This window comes from Ictidomys tridecemlineatus, chromosome 2, assembly GCF_052094955.1.
Source record: "Ictidomys tridecemlineatus isolate mIctTri1 chromosome 2, mIctTri1.hap1, whole genome shotgun sequence".
Lineage (NCBI taxonomy): Eukaryota > Metazoa > Chordata > Mammalia > Rodentia > Sciuridae > Ictidomys > Ictidomys tridecemlineatus.
The window spans coordinates 22,118,193-22,129,943 of record NC_135478.1 but is presented as its reverse complement, the minus strand read 5'-3'; positions in this window follow the sequence as shown (position 1 = coordinate 22,129,943).

The window sequence follows — 11,751 nt, the reverse complement described above, 5'->3', positions numbered from 1 at the left end:
TTTGGTCAACTCCTTTGGACTGCCAACTCTGTTACTACTTCTGTGAAAATTTCTATTTTTCCAAAATTGTTGAATTCTTTAGTCTGCTGCTGTCTTTGCGAGTTTGCACATTTTAAAATCTTTTACCTACAAGTAAGAAAAGGAAAGAGAGATGAACACATGTGATACAATCTTTACGCTGGGCAATTTAGGGAGGCACTGTCTCAATCAATCAATAAAAGGGCTGGGGATGTGGCTCATGTTTGTGGTGGCTCAGTGGTTAAGTGCTTTGGTTCAATCCCTGGGTTACCCCCAGGATTAAGTTGGGGGTTTTAGCAGAAGAATGATCTTTTTAGAGTGTGCTAAGCAAAGTGGCATAGATTTTCAACTTAAAATGTAGGCCTTAGGTAGACACAGGACTCTGACTTCTCCCCTACCTGCTTTCCCACTTAGAGGCACTTGGTTAAAATGTGTGACTTCTTGATGGCTCTGGGCAGCTTTCACAGTGAGTTCAGTTTTCTTCAATGGTAACCCTACCTAGACTCCTCCCTTGCAATCTGTACCCTTCCTTTGCTTTCCCTGGTGTCCACAAATGCTTCTCTTGGTGCTTTATTCCACTGCTACTGGTTCTAGTCAACCACCTTCTTACTTTTGGGGGGAACTTCCTGAGGACTGGTATTAGCTAATCTGACTTTTTACCCCTGGTTCACTGTCTGATACATTAAAGGAGTTCAATAATGTTTGTTGAGTAAATAATAATATACTCTACTCCTTCCCCTTAGGATGGTCACTCAGAGGTGAGCTTTGAGATGAAAATTGGTAAGCAGGTGGTTTGAGAAACAGCTCCTAGTGGAATATAGTAAGGCAGTGGAGAACCAGGCTAGGGATGGAGAGAAGCCAGTCAAGGGTGTGATTTTTAGGCAAAGTCAGCAGCTTTGGCCTAATCTTGTAGGGAATCTCTGAGGTGTACATATCCCTCAGAGTTTTCAAACTTGGGGCAAGAGTTTTCCTAATCTGTCACAGGCTAAGATCTGTCCCCCAGTTACCCTAGTTGATCCAGGACTGCCCCAGTTTTGGCCCAGAAAGTCCAGGCACATCCAGTTTTCTACCCTTCCAGGAAAGGACTCCAGGAGCTCAAGGAAGTCCATAGAAGAAATAGTTGAATCCATTAGAAGCTATAGTGAAAAGAATAATGCTTAAGATGTCCATGTCCTAAACCTTGGAATCTGTGAGTACTTTATCTGAATAGCAAAAAGGACTTTGCAGATGTGTTTGAACTAAAGTTCTTGAGATGGAGAGATTGCTCTGGATTATCCTGGTGGGCCCAATACAGTCCTGTGCATCCTTATCAGGGTAAGAGGAAGCAGTAAAGTCAGAGGAGAAATGATGATGGAAGAAGATATACAGTGAATCATTCCTGGCTTTGAAGATGTTGGGAGTCCAGGAGCTAAGGAACCTAGGCCACTTCTAGAGTCTGGAAGAGGCACAGAAATAGATTCTCCCCTGAGCCTCCAGAAGGAACTCAGCTCTGCCAGCACCTTGATTTTAGTTCCATGAGATCCACTGTAGACTTCTGACTTCTAGAACTCTAGGATAATAAATATATGTCATTTTTAAGTCACTAGATTTGTGGCATTTTGTTACAAAAGCAATAGCCCTAATACAAAGACAACAGTTCATTAAAGCTTGGGGAGTGAAACCAAGTAACAGTAAAAGGGGACCTGGGGGGTATAACCCTATAACCCCTGCTCCCTCTCAATCAGACTATGCAGTCTGAGAGCTAAAGCTTTAAAATCTATAGTCAGAAAGTTAGTTAACTATCAAATCAGGAAAGTATTGCATAGAGATTAAGCCAAGAGATCTGTAATCTGGAGCACATTGGTTAAACATTGGCTTCGGCATGTTTTAGCTCTGAGATCTTGCTCTCTTACCCAAGCCTCTCTGAACCTCAGTAGATCATTTGTAAAATGGGCATGATAATGAGAATTAAGAGCTGCACCAGGGATGAAATAAATATTTTATAAAGTACCTGGCATACAGTAAAATCTCCTTGCAATTATTACTGGTAGCACCGTAGGATCCCATCTCTATTCAACTGTTATATTCTAAAGATAGTGTGAGCTGTTGGTGGGAATGTAAATTAGTAGAGCCACCATGGAAGTCTGCTGAGGGCCATTACCAAGCAGGAATGACACATCGAAATTTCCTTGCCAAGCGTACCCCATGCTGCTTAGAGGACATTCGATGGGACATTGCATCCATGCTTTAATAAGGTGACCTTGCTCAAGGACCAAGGCGGATCCAGGTTTAGAGCTGATCAGGTTTGAGGAAGTAACCGGCTCCTTGAGTTTAAGGCGTTGCCAGTTTAAGATAATGGGTTTTAGGGAAGTTGGAGGTTATAGATTATTGCTGGGATTAGGGTGTTCCTGCTGCTTGTTCCATTGAGTTCTCGTGAGATTAAAATGGGATTTGGAGATAGCCTCGTGGAGTAGGTGAATTGTGCGGGCAGACGGCAGAACGCGATTGCCCCTGGACCTGTGTGGAGGCGGTGTGAGAGCTGGAATAAAGAATTGCTGTTTGAACCTACAAAGCTGTGTGGTGGCTCGTGATTCTGGTGCCAAGCCGAGACATTGGCTTTGGCAGAAGTCAATATGAGGTTCCTCAAAAAATGGAAAATAGAACTAACACATGATCCGTCCATACCAAAAGAATTTAAGTCAGCATAATTTAGGAATACATGTATACCCATATTTATGCAAGTACAATTCACAATAGCCAAGTTATGGAACTAGCAGCCTAGGTGTCCATCAACAGATGAATGCATAAAGAAAATGTGGTATATATACATAGTGGAGTTTTTTCAGCCATAAAGAAGAATGAAATTATGTCATTTACAGGAAAATGGAACTGGACATCATCATGTTAAGGGAAATAAGCCAAACTGGGAAAGTCAGGGGTCAGATGTTCTTTTTCATATCTAAAAGGAAACAAAAATGGACATCATGAAAGTAGGAGGGAAATCTTTAGGTAGTGGGAGTCAGGGGGATGAAAGAGGGGAGATATTAGAGGGTATTATTGACCAAATTATATTATATGCACATGACTATGCTACAATGAAACCCACTATTCTGTACAATTAATATGCATCAATAAAAAAGAACACAACAAAGAAATAATAAAGACCTTAAGGTGAAAATGAAGCTTGTACATATGAAGAATTAAAATTAAACTTTCCCAGAAAGCATGGCCTACAGGGTTTCATGCTCACACCTTGTAAATAAGATGCATCTATGAGAGTTGACTCATCACAATGGTAACTACATAGTACTGAGTTCAAAAGCAAAACACAATATTATAGTATTTTAAGTTACCTGCAAGAGGAAGAGAATTGCTGAATTGTAAAATGATCTCTTCCATATTGTGGCATATTTAGCATTGCTTTTCAATCTGCGGTTTGTTTGTGTACTTGAACGATGGGGTGTTCACCTTTATCTGAATTTGCTCTCTTCCTGAGATCTTTGTTAAGCCCAAGAAAGTCACCCATTGTACTTCTGCCTTCTTTCCCAAGGTTATTTGTGGAGTATTTTCCCAGCCTTTTGATAGGCAAAACAGTCATAATGGGAGGAAATTTAATAAACAACCATTAAGTCGCAAACAGACGTGTCAGGCCTGGTCTAACTAGTAACTTTCTAATAAAGAATTAGGTTAGCTAGAACTAGAAATCCACTTAGTGTCCCAGGTCAGCTCTAGCCAGATCCAGATCTGGCCCTGAAGACCCTTCCTGATATCCGGGTGGCTGCTCTCCAGGCAGGAGGTTACTTGGGGTCTCCTCTGGTTTCCATTTGAGAGCAGCAGCTGAAACTCAAATCAGCAAATGTGAAAAACTGCTCTGGCAGGAGGCAGGAGCCATCCGGTTTGCTGAGAGTAGGACCCGGCCGGAAGTGACGTGACAGTGCGCCGCTCGGAGCTTCCTCTCTCCCTTCCAGGTCACACAACTCAGAACAGCAGACATCTCAGAGGGCTGTCTCCTACATTCCAGGGATGCACCTGATTTGGGCTGAATCTCTTTGAAACTTGGTGTCTTTTCCCCCCCTGTGTAAATTGGTAGGAGAGAGAGAGAGAGGCGGGAAGCCAGGGGAGGGGAGGAAGTCCCTGGCACAGCTGCCTGGTGCTTCGGTGAGGAAGGGGGTGGGTGTGGGAGAGCTTGCCTCACGCCAGCTCCTGGAAATGTGGCTTTTTTTTTTTTTTTTTTTTAAATCCTCCCAGAGGAGGACCAGTTAAACAACAACAAAAGACATCAATCAAACCTTCTGGGGTTATTTTAAGGCCAGAGGGAAAGTATCTGGATGGAAAAAGGGGTGGGTAGCAGTGGAAATTCGACCCACCTCCCCGTCTCCCAGAGCCCCAGTTTGCAGTCCCCTGTGCCCTCTGCTCACCCTCTCCCCACCTCCATCCAGCTGCCCTGGAGCCTGGCCCCACCCGCCTTCTTCGCCACAAGAACTGCCCTGTCTGTGCCTTGCCTTAGGCGGGGCCTCTTGAGGATAGAGCTCTGTTTGTCTGCACTGTGTGTTGAACTTGGCAGGTGCAGGCCCAGCTCACTCCAAGTCAAACTACCACCTTTCAGAAGGGAGGGCTGGGCCTGGAATCCTCAGCTGGGGATGTGCCCTGGGTACAACCACTGACCCTTGGAAGTATGACCCTTCTCCACCCCCCCCCCCCAGGCCTACGACTGGGCATGACTGGGAAAGAAAGAAGCAGGCTGTGGAGAGCAAGAGTGAGAGAGGCTTCATGGCCAGAGGTCCAAGCCATCCTGGGAGAGTCAGCTGTTGCTTTGGACAAAAGAGTAGTTGTTGGCTGTGCCCAAGTCATCTGGGTGCCTACCTGAGGGTGCAGAGCCAGCTGGAGAATGAGGTCTTGGATCCCAGGGACCAGCCCTCCCACCAGAAGGTCTAGAAAGACAGTGAACACATTCAAGATATTTTCTCCCAATCCCATTGCTTTCTCCCCAGAGGGCATGGAATCTGTTGCTCCCACAGAGAGAGGTTGCCCTCCAGGAATCCCAGAGGGCAGCCTACACACTAGAGAGGCAGATGCTGGGGGCAGCATTGGCTTCTCTCTGGTCTACTCCACCGGTGTTAACGACTGCCTGATAGTCGTAGGAGGAGTCTAGATGCCAGCCACATTACCTACCGGCTGTGCAACCTGGAGAAGTGACTGAGCCTCTCTAAATGCCATAGTTCTCTGCCCGCTTTGCAATGGGAATATGGCCTATCACATAAAGGTAAAAGTTCAAGGAGCGTGTGTGGAAAAGTGCTTGCTTGGTTGGTATTGTAACCATCCTTGTTCAGACGACACCGTATTTTCACACATAGTTGGTTCTTACTTTAGCTTCCTAGCAATCCCATGAAAGGGGAAATGTGATGTGACATTTTGTTTTGAAGTTCGAAGGGCTTTGCTATTGGAAATGATGGTATGGTGAGCCCCAACTGCAGCAGTTTAGTACTCATGTTGGGTGTATTTTCTCTTTGGTGAACTGGAGATAAAACAAAGAGCTCCACAGGAGGTTAACAAGGCTGCACATTTTCCAAGACCCTCTAACGCTACCACAGGTGAACCAGCTAGTTCTGGAAAAATGACTCTTCCTCTCAACCAGTGCTCTACGTTGGAGATGGAATGTGAGCCACACAGGTAATTTCAACTTATCTTGTAGGTTACATTAAAAAAAAGTTTTAAAAAGGCAAAATTAATTTTAATAATAAATATTTTAACTCTCATACCTTAAGATATTACCACTTTAACACATAACCAATATAAAATTATTGAGATACTTTATATCCTTTTTTCCATACCAAGTCTTTGAACTCCAATACGTATTTCACACTTTCAGCACATTTCAATTCCAATGGAAAAAAAAAAAAATCATTGGAAATTCCTGATCTGTATTCCAGTTTCACAAGCCGTGGGGTTGCCAGAATAGATTCACATACTCCAATGGTTCCAAATATACTTAAAAGGTTTTCCAGTAATGGAATCAAGTATCAGCTTTTAAATACAAACTTAAATGAACTAAAATTAAATAAAATCTGTACTTCAGTTCTTCCGTCACACTGGCGACATGTCAAGTGCTTAACAGCTATGTATAGCTGGTGGCTGTCAGCTAGCAATGGTGCAGAAGAGGTATCAGCTGGACCAGTCTAGTTCTCTTGTATTTTCATATTTAGAATTCTCTTCACTAACTGCTCTTATGCAGGAATTTTTAAAGTCACTCCCCATTTTACAAATGTTTATTTAAAACTAGACAATGTACTCGGTCCACTTAACTGGCTACACTGCAGGACAGAGCAGTTGGTGGCCTTCTCTGGCCTGCAAACAGATCAAGCAGAAGACTCTGACATAATGACTAAATGAGGGCCCAATGTCAAGCCATATATTAAATAATTTAAAATCTAATTTCTGTTTCCTTTTTTTTGGATAAAAATAAATGGAAATAGAATATCTAAGATGTTCTTCCCATTCACTTGGAACACTGGTCTCCTCCACCCTTCTCTGGGCTAGGGCACAACCGATTGTCTCTTAACATCCCCCAGCAAATAAGTAGTGACTATTCTGGGCCACCTTCTTCCTTCTGACCTCCTCTGTCCTCCCCAAAAACCTCCTTGGGATCGTGGACTTGCTCTCTGCAATTACTCCCTTTGCCTTACCTCCTTCCCATACCATCATTTCCATTAGCAAGAGATGGCTGAGTTTTTACTTTAGAGTTTGACTTCATTTTGTTCTTCTGGGGTAAATTGTCCACTAGTTTCCCCCTTTTGCTCATACTTCCCTAAGCGTATTGGCATTGTGCAATAGGACAGCATCAGGGGAAATTGTACTTACATTTCCAGTATTTTTAGTGTTCTCTATGAATTTCTCCATCATTATTTTCATAAATAGAAGTTTCCTCCTCTTTGCATATGGATTATTTATTGTATTATCTGTTTGGGTTTTGGGATGCCTGTCCTCACTCTGTCTCTGCTTAGCAGCTTCATCATCCCTTGGTTCTGGATGGTCTATTTTTTTTCCAAATTTTATTTTAATTAACATAATTATTATATATATCTTGGGTGGTCCATTCTCCTTCAGTTTCTCTAATTGTTCCTCCTGATCCCTGCCACTTTTATTTTTTATTTCTTCTGCTATTTTGCTACTTAAATCCTTGGAGGTGGAATTTTTGAAATTTTTGACCTTTTGTAGACAGAAATTTGACTCTTGAGACCTGAGGCAGGAGAAGCGGAGTTTTCGTACCTTTCCTCTCTTCCACTTCCCTCATGAGGAAGGATCCAGATGCAATTCTCAAGGGAGTGAAAGATTCTTGGCAAACTGTAGGAACGTTCTTCTTCCCTTTAGTCTCTAATTGCATGAACAGAATATTCCAGAGCCCTGAAATGTTTTCCACACGTGCCACATGAACAGTATATTTTATTTAGAATGTTCCAAGACTTGTGCCTGGCTGTGCTGGGCCCTGTGAAGGGGCTGAGGACACTTGCAAGTTACCATGGCCTAAACCATGTTTCCAGATTCTTCATCAGTTTTATTTCAAGGCATCCTAACATTTTACATAAGCCAGGAGGAACTTTCTTATTGCTTCTGATTCTTTTCTATTTTCAATTTCAAATGTAATTATTTCTTGAATGTGGGTTCTGACTTTATTTCCTTGTCAGGGAAGACCCCCACAATGGGGAGTAGTTGAGCCCCACTTGGCTTTTTCCAAATGTCTCCTCTATTTGTAATGTCTCCCTGGTCCAGGGCTAGGATTTGCACAAATCTTAATACGTTGTTTCCTCTCTAACTTGGTAGATAACTCTGGTTTTCCCATGATCTTTGATCTCCCTGCCAATTGCTCTCTGCCCCAGGAATCCTATTGCCAAGGGGCAGAGCAGGATCAGGACAGGAGGGTAGCAGTGGGGTCAGGGCCAATGGCTAGAGCACCTGGATTCCCATCAACCATGCAACAGCTTCCTATCTTATTCGACTGGTATGGCATGGGACCTAGGCACCTGTATTTTTGGGAAGCTGCTCAGGTTATCCAATCATGAAGCTTGAGCTGAGAACCAATGTGCTACAGAAAAGATGTGCAGTACTCAGATTATGGGGTCAACAGAAAAGGAATTTTAGTTCTTTAATTAAGAATGGAAAGGCTGATCCTGACTGAGGGAGGGTGTGTGTGTGTGTGTGGTTGAGTTTGAAAGGGGATCTGTTGGAGAGGGTAGAAATGAAGAAGGATCTTAGCCCACAGGGAGGAACTTACCTCAGAGATTGTTTTAAGAGTATAAAAACCTGAAGTGAAGCACCCTTGTTCACAAGGCAGGGAGCCCTATTCCATAGTCCAAGCCATGGATGGCTCTTGAAGCCTCTGGCTCCCCAGAACCCCAAACATTCCCCCCTTTGCTTTGGCTGTCTTTTGGGGTAGACTTGCTCTCTGCAATTACTACCTTTGCTTTAGTTCTGACTTTTCTAGGCCTCCAACATCTGTTTACCTCTTTACTTAGATTGTTTGCTTATCTAGCTAGTGTGATTTCTGTTTTCTGTGATTGTTCCATTGGAACAATGACTAATAAAATAGCTAATGTTTAAAAAAAGGGGGGGCAAGAAAAATCTATATTTATATATCCATACTCTGTCACTGATTGGATTTGTAAAAATGAGCAAGATCAACAATATTTAGTATTGGTGATCACATGTGAGAATATATGCAATTGCTCTTGCATGTCAGTTCGGTGACCTCTTAGAGCAAGGCTTGACAGTACACATTCATATTCAGAATGCATATTCAATTTGTTTTAGCCATTCTGCTTCATGGCTTTTTGTTTACAGCAAAACACATACATGCAGGATACTCATTGCTGCACTATTTGGGTAATAATGACAGCAGGGGAATTATCAAATGTCTATTAAAAGCAATTGCATATACAAGTGAAATCAATCTATGCAAACTGATATGGTAAGATTTGCAGGAAGTAGTAGGTTAAAAACATCAACTTGAACAATGATGTTGATGGTACAACTCTAAATTATTTTGATAAACACACAAGACAAATCAGTAAAAATTCTGGTAGGTTACAAATCAACCCCTCCCCCCCCTTTTTTAGGGACTATAGCACATTTTTTATTGTTATTTCTCCAATGTGTTTGATATAGTGTCTTCCATTTAGGAGGTGATAAGTAAATCCATTGACAAACCAGACTCTTGACAGAGATTACCTCTCACTACCAGAACTGGGTAGTGAGTCCCCAGTGATCATGGCAGCTTTTACTTTTTACCAAATTGAATTTTAAAAACAATACTATCATATTTAAATCTATTATCTGTTGTTAATAGATATAATATTAATATGTTGATAATAGATATAACCTGTTGTCAGGTCTTTTGGTCTTAGCAACAAAAAAGCTGACTAAAACACCAACATGGAGTAGGTTTTTAACAAATGCATGGCAGTATCAATATCCAAGTTTGGGGAGGTCCATGGTCTCCTCCTGAATGCTGGAGGCCTCTCCCTATCTTAGAGATGCAGCTTTGGAGTCAGCAGGGCATAATACTCAGTTCTGCCTCTTTCCCTGGAGAGTAGTTCTCCTTTCTGGGCACTGGTCCCATGCCCAGATGGGCCTTTCCTTGAGGTTCCCGTAAACTATTTCACTCCCTTTACTGAGCAATAGGAATTTCACAACCCCTTTCTGCTCCTCTGAAAGCATTTCCAAATGGGTCTATGGAAATTGTCCCTCTTCCAGATAGGAATCCTACAAGGCAGAATTGGAGTTGTTGACCCTAGCATTTATTCAGGTGATGACTTAGTCTCATTGTCCTTCTGACTAATTCTGACATTTCCAGGACTTGAGGTTCTCAGAGAAAAATCAAGCCCATGTGACAATGGTGGCAGTCTCCTGATACGGCATATAGCCTTGGCATGGTATAAAATATTGCTCATTTCTCTTTAGCATCTGAGTAGCTGGAGACCTTAAACTACTCTGACCTCCATTTGACTTTGGGAGTTCCCGATTCACTGCCCCTGAGGTTGATTCTCAGTGTAGGCTTGGGAGCCAAGACTCATCTCTTTTGACTATTTCTCTGCAATCTCCAACCCTTCAGGGAATTCCTAAATTAATTTCTAACATCTTTTTCTTAATGTGAAAATTCATCTGGGAGAAGATGCTCTATTTCTCTAGTGAGCTTCTTCCCTCCAGAGCTTGGTTTCTTTGAGGCCCTTCCCTCTGTCCTTTGCCTCAGGGTGATTGCTATTTGATAGCTGGAGTCTTTTAGAGCACTAGGTCTACCCTTATCCCTTACTAGATTGACCAGCTTATTCCAGTTTGTCCAGAACTTTCCTGGTTTTAACAATGAAATCTCACTTCTCAGAGAATCTTAGGCAAACCAGGATGATTTAGTCACTCTGTTCCTGGTTGTTTTCTACTATTGTTCTACCACCATTGGCCTAAACTGCATTCACTGGCCCTGTCATGTGGTTCTATGTAGGAGGGGTAGAAAAGTCTGCTGTCTTCCCCAGTCTGAGATGCCCACATGAATCCATGACCAATGTCAAGGGGTGCTCAAATCAGAGTCCTCTGTAGTTTTACATTCATAAATAAGACACCAGGGCAAAGGAGAGGATGATTCAGGATGATGACCTTGTTTCCCTGAATGGCTTGACTATGGAGTCCCATCTTGAAACATGGGTGCCTGAGGAGAGAAAGGAGATAGGAGAAGGGGCCAGGATTAGGCATTGCTCAGCTTCAACATTTCTGGGTCCAGAGACCTTGAGACACAGATCTGGCCTCTGCTACATGCACAGACATAGAATATTGGCATCCAGGACCTGTGGAGCCCATGAACAAGGAAGGAAATCTCCTAAGAGGAATTCAGGTGACATTCCCAAGCACAGAGAAGTCCCAATTTCTAGTTTCTAAGTAACATGAGACTTCCTGAAAGGGGGCAGCCGTCCATGAACAATTCACAACTGATATGGAACCACTCATGAGTGGTCCACCCTGATTCTTGCCCAGAACTTTATTAGGGTACTGTTCAGTTGTCTCTGGGTCTCTCGTGTCTCTTCAGTAAGTCAGTTCCCAAATAATTCACCAGTCAGGCTGGGGATATAGCACAGTTGGTAGAGTGCTTGCCTCGAATGCACAAGGTCCTGGGTTTAATCTCTAGCATCATACACACACACACACACACACACACACACACACACACACACACACACACACACAAAAGTCACTTTCAGTTTCCCTCAGCCCCCAAATCCTTCACTGAGTAAGTTTTTAAAAATTAATATTTTTTTAGAGCATTTTTAGATTCACAGCCAGACTGGACGGAAAGTTTAGAGGATTTCCACATACCTATTCACCACCTCCCTCATACCACAGTGGTATTCTTATCATTGATGAACCTACATTGACATCATTATCATCCTAGGTCCATAGTCTACAGTAGGGTTTATTCTTGGTGTTATGTATTTTGTGGGTTTGAACAAATGTGTAGCAGTATGAATCTACCATTGTATTAGACAGAATAGTTTACTTCCTTAAAAAATCCTCTGTGCTCTGTCTTTTCATCCTTTCTCTCTCCAATTCCTGAAAATATTAATCATTTCACTGTCTCCATGATTTTGCCTTTTCCAGAATGTCATGGTGGGAATCAAACAGTGTAGAACTGCTTTTTCAGGTTGGCTTCTTTCACTTAATGATACATATTTAAATTTCCTCCATACTTCTTCATGCTTGACAGCTCATTACTTT